The sequence below is a fragment of the Hylobates moloch genome, unplaced genomic scaffold (genome assembly GCF_009828535.3).
Source record: "Hylobates moloch isolate HMO894 unplaced genomic scaffold, HMol_V3 SCAFFOLD_8, whole genome shotgun sequence".
NCBI classification, from domain to species: domain Eukaryota; kingdom Metazoa; phylum Chordata; class Mammalia; order Primates; family Hylobatidae; genus Hylobates; species Hylobates moloch.
In genome coordinates this window covers 112,501,921-112,526,317 of record NW_026652283.1, presented here as the reverse complement: position 1 = coordinate 112,526,317, position 24,397 = coordinate 112,501,921, and the positions used below count along the sequence as shown (strand labels likewise).

At 37.9% G+C, this 24,397-nt stretch overlaps 1 protein-coding gene across 5 annotated transcripts in view; it reads left to right on the top strand.

Annotated features, from left to right (window-relative positions):
* Positions 1-24,397, top strand: part of MICU3 (mitochondrial calcium uptake family member 3) — a 93,240-nt gene that overhangs the window by 5,460 nt on the left and 63,383 nt on the right. Inside the window, exon 1 of one of the 5 annotated variants that reach the window (XM_058441951.1) lies at positions 18,657-18,782. The exons of the other annotated variants lie outside the window; for them this stretch is intronic. The gene's annotated coding sequence lies outside the window, so the exon portion shown is untranslated. Of the gene's footprint in view, positions 1-18,656; positions 18,783-24,397 lie in introns of those variants that run through there. 5 annotated transcript variants of the gene reach the window in all.

Sequence of the window (24,397 nt, the reverse complement as noted above, 5' to 3'; positions counted from 1 at the left end):
AAATACCACATAAGCCAAAAGATAGGTCTCTTGTGCAAAGAGATAGCCAAGTTGTGAATGCAGCGGAAAAGTTTTTGAAGGAAATTAAAACTGCTCTTTGTGAACACACAGATTATAAGGAGACAAAACAGCCTTACTGCTGAGATGGAGCAAGTTTTAGTGGTCTATGTAGAAGACCAAACCACAACATTCCTTAAGACAGAGCTTAATCCAGATTAAGGCCTTAACTATCATCAATTCTTTTTTTTTTTTGAAACGGAGTCTCGCTCTGTCGCCCAGGCTGGAGTGCAGTGGCGTGATCTCCACTCACTGCAAGCTCTGCCCCCCGGGTTCATGCCATTCTCCTGCCTCAACCTCCCGAGTAGCTAGGACTACAGGCTCCCACCACCACACCCAGCTAATTTTTTTGTATTTTTAGTAGAGATAGGGTTTCACTGTGTTTGCCAGAATGGTCTTGATGTCCTGAACTCGTGATCCGCCCGCCTCGGCCTCCCTAATTGCTGGGATTACTGGTGTGAGCCACCGTGCCTGGGCAACTATCATCAATTCTTTTAAAGTTGAGAAAAGTAAGGAAGCTGCAGAAGAAAAATTGGAAGTTAGCAGAGATTGGTTCATGAGATTTAAGGAACGAAGCCATCTCTGTAACACAAAAGTGCAAGGTGAAGTGGGAAATGATGATGTGCAAGGGGTAGCAGGTGATCCAGGAGATCTAGCTAGGATAATTGATGAAGGTGGTTACACTGAACAACAGATTTTCAATAGAGGTGAAACAGCCTTTTAGTGGAAGAGGATGCCATCTAGATCTTTGATAGCTAGAGAGAAGTCAATGCCTGGCTTCAAAACTTCAAAGGATAGGCTGGCCCTTTTGTTAGGGGCTGATGCAGCTGGTGACTTGAAGCTGAAGGTAGTGCTCATTTACCATTCTGAAAGTCCTTGGGCCCTTAAGAATTATGCTAAATCTACTCTACCTGTGTTATGTTAGGGGAACTGCAAAGCTTGGATGACAACACATCTGTTTACAGCATGGTTTACTGATTAGTTTAAGCTCGCTGTTGAGTCCTGCTGCTTAGAAAAAAAGATTCATTTGAAAATATTACTGCTCATTGACAATGTACATAGTCACCAAAGAGGTCAGATGGAGATTTACAAGGAGATCAATGTTTTTATGTCTGCTAACACAGCATCCATTCTGCAGTCCATGGATCAAAGACTAATTTTGACTTTCACATCTTGTTATTTAAGAAATACATTTTGTAAGGCTATAGCTGCCATAGATAGTGATTCCTCTGATGGAGCTGGACAAAGTGAATTGAAAACTTTCTGGAAAGGATTTACCATTCTAGTTGCCATTAAGAACATCTGTGATTCATGGGAAGAGGTAAAAGTATCAACATTAGTAGGAGTTTGGTAAAGTTAATTCCAACTTTCATGGGTGACCTCAAGGGATTCAAGATTTCACTGAAGGAAGTAGTTGCAGAGGTGGTGAAATAGCAAGAGAACTACAATCAGAAATAGAGCCTAAAGATTTGACTGAATTGCTGCAATTTCATGATAAAACTTTAACAGACGAGGACTTGCCTCTATGAATGAGCAAAGAAAATGGTTTCTTGAGATGTAGCCTAATCCTGGTGAAGATGCTGTGAACATTGTTGAAATGACAACAAAGATTTGGAATATTCCATGAACTTAGTTGATGGAGCAGTGGCAAGGTGATATAGTTTGGCTTTGTGTCCCACCCAAGTCATACCTTGAAGTGTAATAACCTCCGCATGTCATGGGAGGGACCCAGTGGGAAGTGATTGAATCATGGGGGCTGGTTTTTCCCACGCTGTTGTTGTGATAGTGAATAAGTCTCACAAGATCTGATGTTTTATAAAGGGGACTTCCCCTGCACATACTGTCTTGCCTGCCGCCATGTAAGAGGTGACTCTGCTCCTCATTCACCTTTCGCCATGATTGTGAGGCCTCCCCAGCCATGTGGAACAATTAAACATGTGAGTCAATTAAACATCTTTCCTTTATACATTACCCAATCTCGGGTATGTTTTTATTAGCAGTGTGAAAACAGACTAATAGAGTAAGTGGATACTGGTAGATTGGGGTGCTGCTGTAAAGATACCCAAAAATGTGGAAGTGACTTTGGAACTGGGTAATAGGCAGAGGCTGGAACAGTTTGGAAGGCTTAGAAGAAAACATGAAAATATGGGAAAGTTTGGAACTTCCTAGAGACTTGTTGAATGGCTGTGATCAAAATGCTGATAGTGATGTGGACAGTAAAGTCCAGGCTGAGTTGGTCTCTAATGGAGACGAGGAACTTGTTGGGAACTGGAGCAAAGGTGACTCTTGCTATGTTTTAGCAAAGAGACTAGTGGCATTTTGTCCCTGCCCTAGAGATGTGTGGAATTTTGAACTTGAGAGAGATAATTTAGGGTATCTGTTGGAAGAAATCTTTAAGCAGCAAAGTGTTCAAGATATGACATGGGTGCTGTTAAAGGCATTCAGTTTTATGTAGTCACAAAGATATGGTTTGGAATTAGAACTTATGTTTAAAAGGGAAGCAGAGCATTAAAGTTCAGAAAATTTGCAACCTGATGATGTGATAGAAAAGAAAAACCCATTTTCTCAGGAGGAATTCAAGCCAGCTGCAGAAATTTGCATAAGTAAGGAGCCAAATGTTAATCGCCAAGACAATGGGAAGAATCTCTCTAGGCAAGGTCAAAGGTCTTCACAGCAGCCCCACCCATCACAGACCTGGAAGCGTAGGAGGAAAAAATGGTCTTATGGGCCGGGACTAGTACCTTGCTGCTTTGTACATTCTTGAGACTTGGTACCCTGTGTCCCAGCCATGGCCAAAGTGGGCCAATGTAGAGCTCAGGTCATTGCTTCAGAAGGTGCAAGCCCCAAGCCTTGGAGGTTTCCATGTGGTGTTGGGCCTTTGGGTGCACAGAAGTAAGAACTGATGTTTGGGAACCTCTGCCTAGACTTCAGAGGATGTATGGAAACGCCTGGATGTCCAGGTAGAAGTCTGCTGCAAGGCCAGAGCCCTCATGGAGAACCTCTGCTAGGGCAGTGCAGAAGGGAAATGTGGGGTCAGAGCCCACACACAGAGTTCCCACTGGGGCACTGCCTAGTGGAACTGTGACAAGAGGGCCACCATCCTCCAGACCTCAGAATGGTAAATCCACGGATAGCGTGCACCATGCACCTGGAAAAGCCACAGACACTCAACACCAGCCCATGAAAGCAGCCAGGAATGGGGCTGTACCCTGCAAAGCCACAGGGGAAGAACTGCCCAAGGCCGTGGGAGCCTACCTCTTGGATCAGCGTGACCTGGATGTGAGACATGGGGTCAAAGGAGATCACTTTGGAGCTTTAAGATTTGACTGCCCTGTAGGATTTCAGACTGGCATGGGACTGTAGCCCCTTTGTTTTGTCCAGTGTCTCCCATTTGGAATGGGTATCTTTACCCAATGTCTGTACCCCCATTGTGTCTAGGAAGTAACTAACTTGCTTTTGATTTTATAGGCTCATAGGCAGAAAGGACTTGCCTTGTCTCAGATGAGATTTTGGACTGTGGACTTTTGAGTTAATGCTGAAATGAGTTAAGACTTTCGGGGACTGTTGGAAGGCCTGATCAGTTTTGAAATGTGATTTGAGAGGGCCCAGAGGTGGAGTAATATGGTTTGGCTCTCTGTCCCACCCACATCTCGCCTTGAATTGTAATAATCCGCACGTGTCACGGGAGGGACCCAGTGGGAGATAATTGAATCATGGGGGCGGGTTTTTCCCATGCCGTTGTCATCATGGTGAATAAGTCTCACAAGATCTGATGGTTTTATAAAGGAGAGTTCCTCTGCACATGCTGTCTTGACTGCTGTCATGTAAGACGTGACTTTGCTCCTCATTTGCCTTCTGACATGACTGTGAGACCTCCCCAGCCTTGTGCAACTGTTAGTCAATTAAACCACTTTCCTTTATAAATTACCCAGTCTCGGGTATGTATTTATTAGCAGCATGAGAACAGACTAATACACAAGGTTTGAGAGGATGGACTCCAGTTTTGGAGAAGTTCTACCATGAGTAAAATGCTATCAAACAGCATCACCTGCTACAGAGAAATTGTTTTTTCACGAAAGGAAGAGTCCGTCGATGTGGCAGACTTCATTGTTGTCTTATTTGTAATTCCAGTATTGGGAGGCCAAGGCAGGCAGATCATGAGGTCAGGAGATTGAGACCATCCTGGCTAACACAGTGAAACCACGTCTCTACTAAAAGTACAAAAAGTTAGCTGGGCGTGGTGGCAGTCGCCTGTAGTCCCAGCTGCTCGGGAGGCTGAGGCAGGAGAATGGCATGAACCTGGGAGGCGGAGCTTGCAGTGAGCCGAGATTGCGCCTCTGCACTCCAGCCTCGGCAACAGAGCGAGACTCTGTCTCAAAAAAAAAATAATAAATAATAAATAAATAAAAATAAGAAATTGACACAGCCACCTCAAATTTCAGCAACCACAACTCTGATCAGTTAGTAGCCATCAACATCAAGGCAAGACCCTTCAGCATCAAAAAATTTTGATTTGCTGAAGGCTCAGATGATCATTAGCACTTTTTTAGCAATAAAGTATTTTTAAATTCAGGTATGTACTGTTGCAGACATAATGCTGTTGCACACTTAATAGGCTAATTGTAGCATAAACATAACTTTTATATGCACTGGGAAACCAGAGTATTTATGTGGCTTGCTTTATTGCAATATTTGTTTTATATATGATGGTGTGGAACTGAACATGCAATATATCCAAAGTTTGCCTGTAAATGGAGAAAAGTCCCAGTTTTTTATAGTGAGGGAAGTTAATAGACGTGAAATTGAAGATAAGCTAATTCTGTGTGGAATAGCATTGTTGTATGAGAAGCTAAATAGCTGATCCCCTCTTTTAGTTTCTTCAATCACCTCATGACAAGTCCACGAGAGTCTGGATGCCTTATAATGGCCTGACCATCTAATAGAATCACATACAATGATTTGAGTAGAGATTACTTTTCATTTCTATAAAATATTTGGGTTTAATATGACTTCTTAATTGATTCTCACATATAATCCTATATATAGAATTATACATACATAATTTGGGGGCTGGACTATTTTATAAGTACTAAGTAATATGTAGCTGCCCTCTTGCAGATTGAATATGTAATTTATCTCTAGTGATTTTTGAGAAATGAATGCTATTTTCTACCCAAAGATTAAAGAAAACATTTGGGATCATTAAACAATGATATTAACCCTGTAAAGTAATTTTATATATTTATGGCACAGTGTAATATTTTGATATGTGTATATATTGTTGAGTGATTAAATCAGGCTAATGAAGGTATCCATCATCTTGCATTCTTACTTTTTTTTTTTTTTGAGATGGAGTTTCACTCTTGTTGCCCAGGCTGGAGTGTAATGGCGCGATCTTGGCTCACTGCAACCTCCGTCGCCCAAGTTCAAGTGATTCTCTTGCCTTAGCCTCCCAAGTAGCTGGGATTACAAGCATGTGCCAGCACGCCCGGCTAATTTTTGTATTTTTAGTAGAGACGGGGTTTCTCCATGTTGGTCAGGCTGGTCTCGAACTCCTGACCTCAAGTGATCCGCCCACCTCAGCCTCCCGAAGTGTTGGGATTATAGGCATGAGCCACTGTGCCTGGCCCCATTATCATATTTTTAACCTTGAATTTTTAAAGCTTCTTTGAGGAAGATTTATTCGTTACGCTATAACATACAAGTCTTGTATCTCAAAAGATTTTAATAAATCTTTATTTAATGACCAAATTAATTAAAAATCCAGAAATAAATTACAATTTTTCTCATTATTATAGTTCTTTCAAAATGTTGCTTTTACAGAATCATGTCATTCATGCAAATTTGCACTGGACTTTATGGAGATCAGAAGATCATCTAAACACCCTTACAGAAGGGGAAAGTAATAGATGTCTCTTACCTTGTGTTACCTGTAAGCATTAATGATTGGATACTGAGTCATCGTAGCTTTAGCATTAATGGTGAATTTAGTAACTTACAGTTTCATGAAATAGCAAATGCAGAGATTATGTATTTTTATCTTCTCCCCCATAAACGTATGAGAAAAAAATTCGTTTTCTTTAGAGTCATCCTTAGATACTAATTAGATACACTAATACTTCAGTATTAGTGGCTGGTCAAATGCTTTAATGTTTTTCTTACTTTTAGGTAGTGGCACATGTAAAATTATATATAGTAGTCCCTCTGTATCTGCAGGTTAACTTTCCATGATTTCAGTTACCAGCTACCAACCTCTGTCTGAAAATAATAAATGGAAAATTCTAGGGTTTTAGGGGTCAGGGAAATGGAAGAATCAAGAGGGTTATTCAAGTTTTTGTCGTGGGCAACTGAGTGGATTTGCTGCAATTCACTGAGACTAGGCCTTCAGGAGAAAAAACACATTGGGAATAATGGGCATAGATGATAAATCTGTAACTTGTATAATAGATCATGGTGTCTTTTGGACAGCTGAAGGTAAATTTCCACTTGGATGCATAGGTCAGAAGCTCAGGAGAGAAATCCTTACTATAGAAATAGATTTGGGAATCATCACGTATTAAAAATCATAAGAATGGATGACATTGTTCAGAATATGTAGAATGAGAAGAGAAGAGCATCTAAGGAGAGAAATCTGGTGAGCATCCATGACTTAAAGGACTGGCAGAGAAAAGAAAGTCTGCAAAAGCTGAAAAGTTGGGTCAAGACAGGTTAAAAAAAAAAAGTCAGGGGGGCCATGGAAGTCAAAAAAAGATAATATTGTACTTTCAGAAAGGAAGCAGTCAGTTATACTGAAAGCTACCCAAGGAGGTCAACTGAAATAGAAATACAAAAAGTGTGCATTGGATTTAGCAAGAAGGAAGTCATGGGTGATTTTGTGAAGACATTGGAGGTGATAATCAGATTACAGTTGGATAAGCTGAGTAAATGTGAAGAAAAGGTAAAGTGGACAAAGTGAGGTAAGTGTTGACAGCCATATCAAGAATTTGGCTCTGAAGAAGTGAGAGGATAGTAGCCTAAGGGACATGGAATTGATTTTTTTTTTTTTTTTTTAAGATGGAAGACCCTCGATCGTGTTTAAATGCTGATGGAAAAAAGAAGTTTAAATTTAAAGGAAAGAGAGAATAATTGATGTGTTAAGGACCCAGGTGGGAGTAGGAGATAAAAATTAAAGCACAAGGAAAGAGTTTAATCTTCGATAATAGGAGGGATGCTGTTTCCATTATGACAGGAGGATGGGATACAAGGACACTGTATATATGCTTAGTAGCAAGTAGTTGAAGGTGTTCTTCTTGCCTCATGGCTTCTATTTTCTCTGTGAAATAGGAGGTGATGTCATCTTCTCGGAGCAAGATACAGAAATATGTGGATTAACTATGATAGAGGTTTGGGGGAAAGTGGAGGATTGACCTAGCCACTGTAAAAAACTAGAAAACCATGAAATCTTTACATTTGTTCATGTTTTGTAATTGCAAGGCTCAATATGAGGTTTTTAACAATCAAAGTAATTTTTAACTTGCTCTTGAAATGCAGTTTTTACATGGTCACAACTTTTACTATTCTAATTTATAAGTTGTTGATGTTATCTCTTTTTTGATTTGTATAAACCTTAGTAATCTGATCTAATTAGTACTTTTTTTACCCATGATGCAATATTTAACTTACACAGCAAATGCACCAAACTTATGATACAATGCAGATTTTGTTATTTTTGTTTAAACTTGATAGACAAATTTTAACTAGATAATATTAGATCTCACTGCTTTCCTGTAATTGTGCCAAATGCTGAGAATGTAACTGTATTTTATGTAAACACTCTTGTGATAAAGAAAAAAGGTGTTTAAAAAATCGAACAAGCTCGATTTATGGCATTATCTATCTAGCATTAAAGAAAATGCCTAGTCATTTGTGTACTAAACAGGATTTTCTAGATTTATTATTTTCTTCCCTTTCCTCTTTAAGTCCTTACCCCTTTATTCTCTGATGTACTGATATATTATGTAAGCTAAGTAAAATATGGAACTTCAGTGGTGAATTGTTTTATTGGTTAGCATAGTAGTGCTACCATAGCATACTAGTGTTTTTGCTCATTAAAGAGTTATTTTTCTAAACTAGAAAAGTAGAATTATATTTTCTGCTTTTTTTCCTATTTTCTAATTAATTGTCTTTTAAGCATTTTAATACTCAAACTCCATTTCTAGAATTTAGAGTACAGGAAGTGTATATAAAAGAATTTCGAAACAATCCTTTTTTCCTCTGTGATAAGGATGATACCTATCCAGTTGACACTGTAAGTATTGACTAGGTGAGATATTTGGATTGTCCCTTTTCCTCAAAGGGATATAATAGATGGTTTAAACTGCTGGTAGCAATTCAAAGTGATTTTTCTAACTGGCTTCACATCGGATCAGAAAGGTTCTTATAATTTAGGCACAGTTTAAGCTAGCTCCAACCTATTAAAGTTAGTTATTTTAAAATAGTATCATCTAAACCCCTTCCAACTGCTTTAAAATTATTCTTACTAATCTGACAATAAGAGGTTACTTCTAATTGTCCATATACATACATTGTCCCCAGGAGATTGAGAAAGGTTTTGAGATATTACTATCATCAAGCTTAAAAATATAGTCATAAGGACAGTGATAGGCAGGTTTTGGACTAGGGCTTGTGGTGAATGGAGATCAGTGTGACTTAAACATTACTTCCTTTCTGGACTCAATCTTTGTTGTCACATGACCTCCTCCAGACTGCTTTCTATCCAAATAAATGGGTCACATTAGGATTTTATGTTCTTATAATAAAGAATACACTTAGTAACCTTTTGGTCCAGTACTGTGAAGATGTGCTATCAAATATGTCTGTCTGGTTCTCTCTGTCTGCCAGCTTTGTTGATCATCATAAAAGTCAAGTAAGAGTTTTGATTCAACTCTCTTATAATATGAACTTAACAAATCAAAGTCAAGACATCCTATTTGGAGAGAAAGGTAAAATATATCCTTCATACTTTGATTCAGTATTCTAAATTTTGTGAGTTATAAGTACAAATATTGGGTTCTAATGTGCATTAAATAGTGAACTATGAAAAATAGCCCACATATATGTCACCAAATAATTAAAATCCTGAAGTTATTCTGAATTATAGTAGTTGTTTGTAAATATTTCTAAAACTTTAGGCAAGAAGGCACACTTAAGGTTCTTGCCTTTTGCTAGCAAATGATAGGAGAGCAACAATTTGTGTCTTTCTTCCTATACCCACACCTCTCACACAGCAGAATTTGGAACATGGTTAAAGCTGTAGATTGGGTTGAACGTTGATGTTCAGTAGAGTGGTCAAAATGGGAAGGATATGAACCTGAAAGTTCATTTTCTGAATGTCAGATATATAAGAGCAGAAGTTACTCAGGTAGTAGGAGTGTATTGTTTGGTTACAGGCTAATACAGAAGTCATAAAAACATGTCTCATATATTTTGGTGATATGTTTTACTCAGGAAGCAGTCTCTTAGGATCTACAGAGAATGTAGCATTCTTAGATGGTACTGTGTAATTCAAGTATCTTCTTCAGCAGTGTTTTCTTAATTGTAGGAGAGCAGAGTAGCTCCCTAGGAATTTAAAATATTTTTTTGGAAAAACAAAGCACTAGAGACAGAGGGATCAGAGGAATGTAACCTAGAAAAATTGGTGAAAACATTGTGGTATATTGATTGAGTGATTCACAGTACTACATCCTAGTCCAAAAGCAATGTGACTCTTCTTGTGGTTGTCTAGCTTGTGCTTGGGAAAATACAGATCTTCCTCCTTCTCCCTTTCCACATGTCCTCCCTTTACAGTGACCTCCTTGCCTGTTTCTCCTTGCAGTTGGCCTCTACAGCAGCTTCAGGCTCAGAGATTGTAGTGATTAAGGAAATAACATAGGCTGAAATAAGTGAAAGCAGGTGTAATAAAGAGCAGTTGGCTAGGGGTGGGTCAGGAGACGTGAATGAAAATTATCATGCTGCCATTCCTTACCTATGCTCCTGGAGGTAAGGGAACACGTTTTAATTGGCCTTCCAGAAATTCTCAAAAAACAATTTTATCTGTACTTTACTGGCAAAAACTTGGTCAAGTGGCCCTGTCTAACTGCAACAAAGCCTGAAAAAGGTAACTTTTATTTCATATGTCTGGCCAAAAACCAGGGCTCTTTTTTTTTTTTTAAAGGAAAATTGGAGAATGAATAATGGGAGGTATCTGCTAGTCTTTGTTAGATGAAGCCTATTGTGTTGAGAAAGTGACTTTTAAACGAAATGAAAATGCTCAAAAATTAATTATGGAATACTTTGATGTTATGAGGTAGATAGATAACATATGTTTTTGTCCACAGTTCCTGTTTCGTAACTACTGTAGTCCTTGATACAGTAAACAGACTCTCTGTCTCTTTCTCCTTCCTGCCTTTCACCTGCCCACAGCAGGACTCTAATCTGATTGAGGAGCATAAGACTGTCATTCCAGGGAACATCTGCCCCATACCCTGGAGAAAGGAATGCTGCACAGAGAGGTCAAGAAGAATCTGAACAGACAGGCCTGCTGGGTTTAGATCATACCTTTTTTATCCAGTCACATTTCAACAGGTTGTCCATGTTTCAGTCATGCTTATGAAGTCCTCATAAAAAGGCCTCATAAAAAGTCCCCAGTGAAGTCCCGATAAAAAGACCCAAGAGGGCAGAGTTTGGGAGTTTCCAGATAGCTGAACATGTTGAGGTTCCTGGAGGGTAGCATACCCGGGATGGCAGGGAAGCTGCGTGACCCTTTCCCCATACTCTATCCTACACATCTATATTAGTCTGTTCTCATGATGCTAATGAAGACATACCCGAGACTGGGTAATTCATAAAGGAAAGAGGTTTGACGGACTCACAGTTCCACAATCATGGCAGAAGGCAAAGGAGAAGCAAAGTCACATCTTACATGGAGGCAGGCAAGAGGGCATGTACAGGGGAACTCCCCTTTATAAAACTGTCAGATCTCGTGAGACTTAGTCACTGTCATGAGAACAGCACAGGAAAGACCCGCCCCCATGATTCAGTTACCTCCCATTGGGTCCCTCCCGTGACACGTGGGAATTATGGTAGGTACAATTCAAGATGAGATTTGGGTGGGGACACAGCCAACCCATAGCATCTCTTCATCTATATGCTTTGCAGTGTCCTTTATAATAAGCCGATGAATGTAAATAAGTTTCCCTGAGTTCTGTGAGCTGCTGTAGTAAATTATTTGAATCCAAAGAGGGATCACGTGAACCCCAACTTGAAGCTAGTCATTCGGAAGTTCTGGAGGCCTGGACTTATAAATTTCACTGAAGAAGGTAATCGGGAACTGACCCCTTAACCTGTGAGATCTAGCACTATCCCCAGGTACGCAGTGTCAGAATTGATTGGAGGACACCCAGTTGGTGGCTGCTGCAGAACTGATTGATTGCTTGGTGATGGGGAGAACCTCCTCATACGTCATATTTGGTCACAGAAGTTTTCTGTGATGTTTGTTGTGTTGGTCTGAGAGCAGAGGAAAAACATGGTTTAAGCGTTTACAAAAATACCTATTTGATAAAATAAATGTTTTATCCTTTTGGTTTTGGTAATATAGAATCATTCATAAGATTTTTTTAAATATAACTAAATACCACACTGTACTTATAAGAAATTGAGGGAAATTGCCAGGGACAGAAATAAAGAAGAAACTAATAACTGCAATGGTGTGTGAACTGTGACTTACTTGGGGGAGGAGAGGGGTCATGATTCATGGAATTCTAGGCACTTGGACTTTAGTGCTCATGTGGGGACAGAAAACTAGACCTTGGGAAGCTGGAAGTGAGATGCCACCTACCTAATACCAGAATTCTCATCAAAAGGATGGACGAGGATAAAAATCTTATGTCTGGTATAAGCTGTTGATGTGAAACCTGCAAATTTCCTCCTGGGCTCAGAGTAGGAAAGAAGACTCTTCTGAGAATGTATACACATGGCTCCATACCACCTCATGTGGGTTCAGGGTTAGAACTTACATTACCCAAGCAGAGAAGGAGCAGACATAGCTGGCAGAAAGAAAAGCAAAACTTCTTTGGAAGGAAAAGCCCTTAACACTGGCCATGTGTGATTGCTACGGATAAAATCTAGATGAGAATGAGCTTGTAATCCAAAGTACAAAATATACCAAGTTCTGTGATCAAGAGTCAGTAAACTGAATGATTGGATTCTTAACAACTGGATAATAGGATAATTTGGTTGAGTCTATAAATTAAGTATATTCAAAATGATTGAAGATACAGTGAAAAATTAGCATGAAAAAGAGCAGATTGCTATAAAGAATCAAATAGAACTTCTAGAAATGTAAATATAGCCATTGGAGGCCAGGTTGGCTAGACGGCATATAACAACTGTAGCAGCAGTTAATAATCTGAAAGATAATTTTGAAGAAACTGCACAGAATGTAACACAGAAATGAAGATATGTCAAATACTATGGAATATTTTTATAATGTGGAAAATAGGCTGAGACAGTCCAAAATTCATCTATTAGGGGTTACAGATGAGGAGGAGAGAGAATGAGAAAGGCAGTATCCCAAGAGATAATGGTTGAAAAGTTCCCAGGAAGGAACAAAGACATTAATCTTCAGATTCATACGTCCTGAGCAAGATAAATAAAAATATTTAGTCACATTGACGTGAAACTGTAAAATCAAAGATAAAGAGAGGGAGGACAGACTTCCTACAAAGGAACTGCAGTTGGCCTGATTTGTAGACTAATCCATTGCAACACACAGAAGCCAGAGGACAGTGGGCTATATCTTCAGAAGTGAGAGAAAATAACTGCCACTTAGATTTCTATACCTCGGTAAGTTATTTAGGAATGAGAACAAAATAAATTTATTTTCATAACAGACTTGATAGTTTACAAGTATCAGATCATCATTGAAAGAACCACTGAAGAGTGCATATCAGGAAGAAATGAAATGAATTAACATAAAGAGGGGTGAAATTCAAGAAGGAATGGAGAACAAAGAAATTAGTAAAAAAGAGAGCAGTTCTTAACCATTGATTGTATATAAGAACAATAATTATTATTTTAAAAGAAGTTACAATGAAGTAGATTTCAAATAGTGAACAACTGATTCACAAGATAGTAGGGCATGATGAGTTAAAGTGTTTCATGGGGGAAACCAAAATCCCTTCTTCATGTCATAATTATCCAGGTGGATTAGAATCCTACATGTGATAAGCAAAACTTTGAGATATTTAGAGGAATATATATGTTTTGATGTTCGAATCAAGATAAAAAGCAAAACCTAGAATGGAAAATATTACTACATTTCACTTCATTTAAAATATTTAATAAAATAAAAAGAAGTCCTGGAATGGAAAAAGATACTTATAGTACATAGCCCTCACAAGGACTACATATCCTAAATGTGTAGATCTACAAATTAATAAGAAAAAGGAAACACAATAGAAAAATGAAATAGAAATTCACTGGCCTTAAAGAAGGCAAAGGAGTAGCAAAATCACATCTTACGTGGAGGCAGGAAAGAGAGCATGTGCAGGGGAACGCCCCTTTATAAAACCATCAGATCTGGTGTGACTTATTCACTATCACAAGAACAGCACGGGAAAGACCCACCCCCATGATTCAGTTACCTCCCATTGGGTCCCTCTCACGACACATGGGAATTATGGGAGCTACAATTCAAGATGAGATTTTGAATTGAATCTTCTCCACAAATACCACTTCTTTATTTCGTTTTATTTTATTGAGACAGGGATTCACTCTGTCACCCAGGCTGGAGTATGGTGGTGTGATCACCCCTCACTGCAGCCCCAACCTCCTGGGCTCAAGATATCCTCTTGCCTCCGCTTCCTGAGTAGTTGGGACTACCTCATACGTCACCACACCTAGCTGATACATTTTTAAAAAAATTGTAGGGACAGATTGCCACTGTGTTGCCTAGGCTGGTCTGAAACTCCTGGGCTCAAGTGATCCTCCCACCCTAGCCTCCCAAAGTGCTGAGATTTTAGACGTGAGCAATGCACCCGACCTGTCTTTGAACCTGGTCTAGGTGCATATACTCTGTAATGTGCTGGGAATTTATGAGCTTATTATGGATCCATGCAAATAAACAGTACACAGTTCTGTATTTCGGGGATGGGTAACTTACTGCATTTCTTTGAATGTCAGCCGTTTTCTCTTCTTTCATGGGTAACTGAATATTTCAGACTGGGAACATTTCAGACTTTTCTCTTAGATGAAGAGACTAAATTTCTAAACAATACTCTTCAAGTAAAAATTTTAACCCATTTATGCCTAGTGTTCCATCGTATCCTGGGACACTGAGCCAGGAAGACTGAGGGAAGGGTGGTAGAGCATGAGGCAGTGAAACCCACAAGAAAAAGCGAGGCAGTTGGAATAGTTTTATCTCCTTGGACATATTTGGAGAATATCTAAGTTATAGTGCCACAGAGGTTCTAGATATTTATAAACTTTGGGCCTGGAGTTGAATAGCCAAACACTATTTCTGGACCTAGCTAGTTAATAGTACATCAAGAGGTAGTTTCTCTTGATTGTGTGGGCCAAGGGAAAAGGCAGTATTTGCATGTAGTTTTCATTTAATCTTTACAGTTTGTGGGCTTAGTATTTATTTGTCCACTTTATAGTTGAAAATGCTAAAGTTTGCAGAAAGTAAGTTGTTTATCCCAAGGTAACCTAACTAGGAAGGGATGAAGCTGGCATTTGAACATAGGCCAGAAGGGTTGCAAAACCCATATACTTTCATTCCAATATACCAAGTTGTGTAATGTGAAAAAACACTGGGTTATGTGTTGTAATACTGAAGTTCTGGTCCCAGACCCATTTGCTGCCTGTGTGACCCTGTTGAAGGCCCCTATAGATTAAGTTTACTCTTTTGTACGATTGCGCTAATAATATATGTCTGCTTGCCTTTTAAAAAATAATACGCCATTCCAAAATTTATGCACATCTTTACATACATATATTCCTATAAGACATGAACTTTTGTTTTTTTACCCATTTTTCTACAACCTGTTTTTTTCACCCTGGTGTGTATCTGGTGACTGTTTCTGTGGTAGCACCTGTAGATCTACCATACCTCTTTTCATAGGCACAAACTATTCCATGGGTGTGCCATAATTTATTTAACCATTGTCCTGCTGCTAGAAATTTTGATTGTTTCTATTTTTTCACTATTGGAAACATGCTGCAGTGACTATCCAGGGATCTTAAGTACATGCAAATACTGAATTGCTGGGTCTATAGGTATTAAATTTTAATAGAAACTTAAAATTATTTTTCAAAATGGTACACTAAGATTTACTTCTACATGTAGTAAGTAATGAGCAGTTTTCTCACAAGTGCTGTATCCCTGAACAATATACACGTATTTTTGTAAAGTTTAAAAATATGTCCTTCTGTGATGTATATATTTTATTTAATATTATATTTAGGAAATTTATACATATTGACACATGTACTTCTAATTTATTCACTACTGTAAAATATAGTACTTTATTAATATTTCATTAAACTGATATAATTTCTATTTTTATTGATACTTTTGTGAAGATTGATAAATGGTCAGTTTATGTAGTCCCTGTTTATTAAAAACAAAATTAACAAGCACCTTATTCTGTTACTCAGATCCTTTTTCTTACTTGTCTTCTCTATTTGATATGTCCATTTCTAGTTGAGATCTATTCAAGTCTCAGCCATGATTGTGAATTGATAAATTTTCATTGACATTCTCTAACAGTTTTTCCATTATGTAATTTTAAGCTGTTTAGTTCATGTGTGTAATATCTTTTTGGTGAGTTTTTCTTTGTCCCATTTAATGCTTTTGACTCTTAGTTCCATGTATTTTTTAACATTCTGGAGAATGTTTAACTGTGGCTCTTGTAGGGGACATTTTTATGGCTTTTTAAAAAACACAGTATAAGAGTTGCTGTTTTTCAGTGGGGGAGTTTAAACCTATCCTATTTATTGTGATTGAGAACATGTTTGCATTTATTTTTGCTGTATTATTATGAGCATTTGTTACTACTTTATCACCTGGCATTAGATTGGTCCAGTTTCTTATTATTTCTCTCCCTCTAGTAGTTTGAAAGTCATGCATCCTGTTTCTGGTCTTCAGTTGGTTACAAATAACATTTAAACAGTTTTTTATATACATCTGAAACTTGAGGAAAAATCTGTATCAGAAAATTTTTTATTCCAAAAAAGTTCATTGAACATGTTTTATTACATGGCCCTCCCCACCTTGTATTTTTCTGAAGTCGACTACAGTATTAGTACCACATAGGTATTGGTTTTTTAATATTATGTTTTAATTTTTTTATATTTTAATTTTTAAAGGAATCACCATTTAACAATTATTGTAAGCTTTACACCCACATTCACTTATTCATTTATTCAGCAAATATTTGAGAGCCTGCTAGAAGCCAAAAACTCTTCTAGGCACTGGGGAAACTAAAGTGTACCAAGTAAACAAAAAATTCCTGCATTCATGGAATTTATATTGTGGAATGCAGGAGACAAATTTTGTATTTCTCTGCATATTTGTAACATTTGAAGGCTAGATGAGATCATCGTGTGGGTAATTGCAGATTTAAAAGAGGAAAGGAGGTCCAAGGATTGGCCCTAGGGCAGTGTAGCTGGGAAGTACTAGCAAAAATACCAAAAAGGAATACCCAGAGGAATAGGAGGAAAAGCAAGAGAGTGAAATCTTAGAAACAGAAAATAAATTATTTCAAGGGGAAATGAGCCACCAACTGTGTCAAATGCTATAAGAGGAAAACTGAGAAGTGACCTTTGGATTTAGCAACAAGGAGGTCATTGATGACTGACGTTGACAAGCAGTTTTGGTGGCATGGTAGAGGAGAGAGCCTTGCTGGAGTAAGATCAAAAAAGAATGAGAGGAAATGTAAACAACACTCTCCAGTAGCCTTGCTGTAAAGGGAAGGAGAAAAATGGCAGGGAGGAGAGCAAAGGTAGCTAAATAGAGACATGGGACAGGGCACTTTCTAAGGTGGGAGGAATAGCAACGTGTGCATGCTGAAGAGAAGTATACAGTGGAAGAGGAAAAAATAGGTTGGCAGGACCAGGGCAGTATTGCTGAACCAAAGTCTGAATAGGCAGGAAAAGAGGAGGTCTACACGCTGAACGACTATGCTATACTGCCTCTGGTGAAAACGACTTTCATTTATTTCATCTTTCAATCAAATAATGTGATGATGTATGTGAAAGTACTTTATAAACTTGTAAAGAACCCTATAATGTAAGCTGCTATAATAATACAAGTAGAGACTTAAATTTTTTTTTGTTTTTTAACATGATACATAATATTTGTATGTATTTATGGGATATGTATGATATTTTGATACATGCATACAGTATGTAATGATCAAATCAAGGTATTTAGGTTATCCATCCCCTTGAACATTTATCATTTCTTTGTGTCAAGAACATTTCAAATCTTCTAGCTATTTTGAAATATATGAATTTTATTATTATAGTCACCCTACTGTGCTATTGAACTCTAGAATTTAATTTCTTCTATCTTACCATGTTTGTACTCATTAACCAATCTGTCTTCATTTCCCCGACCCCCACTCACCCTTCCCATAGTCTGGTAACTATCATTGTGCAATTAGAGGCCTTAAAAATTATAAATGGTCAGTTGCTTTATCTAGCAACTTTTAAAAACTTTGACCTCAGCCAGGGAAGTACTATTAGCTTGTCTTCAGCTGTGTGTATTTCCACACAGACACATTTACTAAGCATCAAAACATTTCACTTAGAGTACTGGGGATTTTCCCACACTGGGAATTTGAGGTTTAACCTTTCGACCACTCAGCAAGCAAAGAAAATGCTACATCTTTTATCTTCAAGATGCTTTTAAATAAGCCTGAAGCCATTTGGGAAAACCAAATGTAATACTTCCATGAACATCTTTTTAAGCTACTTGAATAGAATCCCAAGCAAGTCCATAAGATTCTTGCCCAGATAATATAGTGTAGAAATATAAATTTGCAAGATTATTTACTTTTATGTTTTATAAAAATGTTGGTACAGTTGCCAACATAAGGTAAATCCTAATAACCAGTGCTCAGTTCCCTACATGAAATTAATACATTTTAAAATCATTCTTTATTTTTAAAATTTTGAATAAAACAAATGTGTCTTAAAGAAAGTAATAAGGATGAGTAATCTAAATAATTTTAGTGAATACAGATGATTTTAATTTTTTCTTTCATTGTTCATTCTTATTTCTCTGTTTCATGGTTGCTAAAAGGTAAGGTATTATGCAGAGTAAGGTATTATGCAGTTTAGATAATTGATATAATTGTTTTGAATTGCCTCTTTTAGGGCATTATCAGCTGGTAGGCGTAAGTTTCTCTAATTGTCAAGTAGTGAATCCTTTATCTGGCATTTAATCTTGCCTCCCTAGGAAAACTAGACCTTACCACAGAGTAAATTTTTGAATTGCTGACCTGAAGTAACTCGAGCCTGTGCCTTGGCAGTGAACCTTTGTTTTCTGTTTTTATAGGAAGGATAATGATGTTGCCTGAAGGCCCTAGCCTCATTACCATAACAAGTAACATCTAAGTACTTGTTGCAAAGGTCTGAGTTTGGAAATTCCATAGAAGATAATTGTATTGACACAATATTTTTATTTCTCTTGGGAAGATAAGGTAATTTAAAAATGAAACTTTTGTCATTTTTTAAGCTTCTCATCTTAGTTCTGTTAACATGACTTAGAGCATCCACACAGTTACCTAAAAAGAATTATTACTTAATTTTTATGAAGAAATCATGTATATTTTTATTATTTCCATGTAAATTCTCATAAATAGCTCACAATTTTTCAATAAAACAGAAGAAATAGAGCTTTCCAGAGGTAGAAAGAAGAAGATTCTCTAAACGTTTTTAGCAAATGTGAAAAGGGTGTCAGGCAATTCCCATAAAATAATTTCCTAGAAGGTGTAAGGTATAATTTCCTAGAAGGAGTAACATGAAATGGCAAATTTCAGTTATCTTTTAGCTCTCGATTTCTGTGATTTCATGTTTCTACTGTGTGGCCTCACACTTATAAATAAGGTAAGTCATGTGCCAAATCTGTGGTCTGTGCTTGGGCAGTTTTCTGCAGGAGCTTTGCAAGGTCTTTTTGATAGAAAAAAAATTACATTTCAGCAAAATTTGCCACATCTAAAAATACTGCAGTGATACCTTACCGTGAACTTCACAATGTCTATATTTTCCTATTCAGTGAAAAACAGCACTATAAAAAGTTTCACATATCTAGTTAGAATATTCCCATATGAAGCAAGGAATGGTAATATTATTACATTTAATAGGTAATATTTGACAAAATCATACATGCCATATTTTCATTATTTTGAAGTTTGTTGATTATATTTTATTTTCAGAATGGATTTTACTAAATGAAAGAAATGAAGTTGTTAGGATTTAAAACTTAAGTTTATATACGTATATGTATTTGCAGGGAGTTTTATATTTTGTTTCTGTTACTTAGATTTTAGATTTAGAATTTTTGGTTATTTTTGTTAGATACTTTGAGTATAGCAATCTGCCACCAAGTTTAGGAATAATTCAGTTGTATAATTATAGAGCAAAATGTGAAGACCTGTAGGTAGTTGAGTCAGTTTTTGTAATTAGACTGTCGGATACTAATAATACTTACTGTTCAGTCTCCCTTAGATAATGTGGGTAGGTTTGTGGAGGCAGACCAAAAACAATTTGTTTACATTCAACATCTCAGCATTCAAGGACTGAGGACCAGACCCAAATGTTTTCTTTTTTTTTCTTTTTTTTTTTTTGAGACAGAGTCTTGCTCTGTTGTCAGGCTGGAGTGCAGTGGCACGATCTCAGCTCACTGCAACCTCTGCCTCCCAGGTCCAAGCGATTCTCCTGCCTCAGCCTCCCAAGTAGCTGGGATTACAGGTGCCCACCACCATTCCCGGCTAATTTTTGTATTTTTAGTAGAGACGGGGTTTCAGTATGTTGGCCAGGATGGTCTCGATCTCCTGACCTCATGATCCGCCCTTCTCAGCCTCCTAAAGTTCTGGGATTACAAGCATGAGCCATGGTGCCCAGCCCCAAACGTTTTCTTAATCTCACTGCAGTGTTTTGAGAAAAGGTCAGAGTTACGGAAGCATTTTACCAAATTTGGAAAACAAGGCCAGGCAGAGTACAAGTGCAAATAACATTAAATTTCAAGCCAATGGCTATGTCTAAGAATTTGGAAAGAGCTGTAGTCTGCAGAGGATAAAATGTATGGAACTGTCAACCTAAGTGAATCACAGCAGTTCAGTGTTTCCTGAAACATTGATGAAGGTGATTTAGAAGTGTTACCTCCCATGAGTCTTTTAATTCTACAGATGTGGTTTGTTTTGGAAGTGAGTCTCTCTGTCTTTCTTAAATGTTTTTCTTTTTAGTCCTTTATATTCCATGAGTCCCTGATGTTGTTACCCGAAGTTGGTATGACTGGGAGACTGCAAACTGTTGACCACAATTTCTTCTCCTTTTCCGTAATAGTTAGGGTATAGATGTCCAGCTCTTCTTCATTTTCCATCATTCCTTGCACTTAAGTGTGGCTGTGTGACTTAAGTTCTCTTCAGTTGAAGGTGAGCAGAAGTGATTTATACCACTTCTAGGCCTGGCCTATAAAAGCTGCTCACATGAACTTCTCCCATACTTTATTTCCTTCTCCCTTGGTTGATAATGACAGAGTCATCATCTGCCTGGGTCTCTGAATGACTATATAAAGCAGAGCTCCTTGATCCCACTCCCAGCCCCCGTCCTAGTATGTTCTCTCGGGGGGAGAAAGAAATACACACACTTGTGTTGTGCTGGAGCCATTACATTTGAGGAAGTTAGCCTGCCCTGTCTAATACAGTAGAGAAGGGAGTAATTGGTGAAGGTCTTGATCATTGAGAAGGGAGATGATTGTTTTTGGATAAAGGTGAATTAACTGTCAGCTAGACATGTCTTTTAAGTTCTCCTAGTATGAAAGTTCACCTAACTGCCTGCCTGTAGGTTCAACCTCACCACGCACACTAAGACCCACATAAGGAGCTTTAGATTAATAGGTAATTGGCCGCTTGACATTATTAATGTAACTGATTGATCCCTGTGATTTAGCCCCAGTCTTCTATCCCAATCCCCTGTTTCAGATTCCTACCTTAGAAGGTCACTTAAAAGATCCCAGTGACCTTATGTCAGTTCCCCAGGGACTACATTTCTTCTTCCTGAATGTGGAGGCTCCTCTTATCTACTTACTCTTCTTTGAATAGTGGGCTTCAGTCAATTTGCCTGCTGCTTGAACCTCTTTGTAATCTCCTCTATTCCTGGCTGAGGTCCGTAGTCTGGGTCTTGAAGCCGGTTTAGTATTGTGCCAAATGAATCATATGCTGCATCTCCCATACTTTCCTGTCTGGCTTCTTGTTCCCTCCACTTGCTGCGTGCTCCTGCAGTCCTCCGTGTAGTGCTCTCCTGCAGTCTTACTCATTTGAACCTCTTCCAAGTGATATTTATGTTTTTCTTTTTCTTGAAAGAACTTATGGCTCAAGGAATTCATGATTGAATAGAAGAGACAAATACATAAACAGATAATTGCAACCTGGTGTGAATGGAGGAAAGGAGTACAAGTGATGTAATAGGGATATATAAAGGAAATCGCTAGGATTTATCCAAATACTGTGTTGGCTCACAGGGAAGCTGTGTGGTCAGAGTCTAAGGTATGCTATCATACCTTATCACAAGGGATGTGATTAGTTGTGAATCAATGTGGAGCAGTAGCTTATACAGTAGAGAGGGTGTGGCAGCAGAAGTTTTCTGGAAGGCGGCCTTCCTGAGAGTCTGAGTAAAAGAATCACATATTCCATTTGGTATGGAACACCGTGGATTCATTTCCTTGGCAATAGCTGGAAAAGTATTGGAGTCATCGCCAGAGAAATTGTGAAGTTAAGCAGGGAACTGAAGTAGATGTGAAATATTCCTGGAGCTGGCCATGGCAGAAACCATTACTGTTTCCAGAGTTTATCCTAAGCTCAGATGGAAATTAGACTCATTCTTGTTTCTGTCAACAGGTTAAGCCTAGAGTTTGGTTAGTATTAGCTTAGTTGATTTTATGAAGTTCTATCAGTAAATAACCATTGAATGTGTTGATAACTAGCAGAGCTCTAAACAGACACAGTTTAGAAAGAAGCATTAAGGAGATCTGGTAAGTAGCAGCCTAACACCAAGCACTGGGGTGGGTAGGTAAGCATACCCTGCAGTTCCAGAGGGAACCTGTGGAGCAGGAGGAAGATGTCTCAGGCACAGGTTGACAGGAACCCAGGTACAGACATTGGGAAATCAGGGACGGGTTGGTTCTAAGGATAGGAAGCAAAGCAGGAGCTCAGTTCTTGTTCCCAGAACATAACAGGCGACACCCTGATCTCTGGCCTGAGAGTCTGTGGTTACCTCCAACTTGGAACTCATATGAAAACAATAATTCAAGGTTCAAACAGTATTAATTATATTTAATCTCTAAGAATTTTTAGTTAGAGCAAATTTTTACGTTGATAATCAGCTATAACTTATAATTAATGTTATAATCAATATAATTTATAATCTATAGAAATTAAGAATTTTTGTTATATAATTGCTTTATTCTATAACTCCTCTCAGTCTCTTCCCTACCACTTTGCAAATGATCTCCTCCTACATTACCACTTTTGAAAGGCATATTTTAAAGTATATAACACCGAATTGATGATAATGATTTTCAGTTTAGCAATTTATGGTTTAACAAATGAATGAATATAATTCAGGTTTTCTTGGCTTTAAGGTTAGCTTTCCCTGTTGACCTTTTTTTCATTTTTGTTGTTGTTGTTGTTGTTGTTGTTGTTGAGACGGAGTTTCGCTCTTGTTGCCCAGGCTGGGGTGCAATGGTGTGTTCTCAGCTCACTGCAGCCTCTACCTCCCAGGTTCAAGTGATTCTCCTGCCTCAGCTTCCCAAGTAGCTGAGATTACAGGCACTCGCCACCACACCTGGCTAATTTTTCTGTATTTTTAGCAGAGACGGGGTTTCACCATGTTGGCCAGGCTGGTCTCGAACTGCTGACCGCAGGTGATCCACCGGCCTCGGCCTCCGAAAGTACCCTATTGACCTTTGACATATTATACTTAGCGACAAGTTTTTACTGCATTGGCAACTTGTGATGCCAAAAGTACCATTTACTGAAATAATACATAGTAATGAAAGATGTTTCGGTTGATTTTAGTAGGATTTTTAAATTAGAAATTAACCTTTAAAAGAGATACTGGATCTAGATAAGCAAAAAAGGTATTTAAAATGAAGTAGATCAGCCAGTGAAACCTATTCCTAGTAATATAAGGATACACCCCTAATCACAGAACCACATATTCATTGTGCTCCAGTGAAATGGCTATATTTGTTTTTTAAAATGTCCAGAACATGAACGTGATACAAGATCATTGTCATTTGTAAACAAGCAAGACTCACAAGAGGTTTAGTAAACTGGTTTAACGTCATGTTCTGTCTTTATTATTGATGTTTTTTTTTCTTGAATGTTTATAATAGTGATGTTAAAACTTCAGAGACTTTGGGGTTTTTTTAAACTTTGGAAAGTTCAGAAGCAAAGCTCAGTCTCTGTAAGGTCTGAGTTCCTTGTGACACTTTGATGCTCTGCTGGCCAGCTGCCGCCTCTTTCTCAGAGGTTCCAGTAGATCGAGTATATTCCAGTAGATCGAGTATACTCAGCAGAACTTCATGGACTGCTCCAAGCCAGTCTTCTAGGCACTCTGAGGTTTAGCTTGGTTGGAACTGTATCATAGTAACAAACGATAAATTATTCATCGTACGCCATTAGATCATTCTCTGAGTAAACTGTCTATTGATAAACTCCAGAGAAATAAGCATATGGATTCTTGAAGTGTTTGAAAGTAGTTAGGTGTATGTAGGCAGAACATGATTAAACGAAGATTATTTATTTGTTTTTGTCCTAAAACAGTTTTAGTTAATGTTGGTAATCTTCCAATTGACTAATTATTTTATAATATTTCATTTGTATGTAATAGGCACACAGCAAATACTTGTTGATTGAGTCAGTGAATTTACATTAGTCATTTGTTGACATTAAATATTCTTCTTGGAAACTATATAGGCTTAAAAGAATGCAAATAATAGAGTTTTACCCGATATAGTTTGAGTTTGGGGATTCCTATTTATGCTGCTACTCACCCAACACATTTTAAATATTTGTTTGGGGACTAATATTTA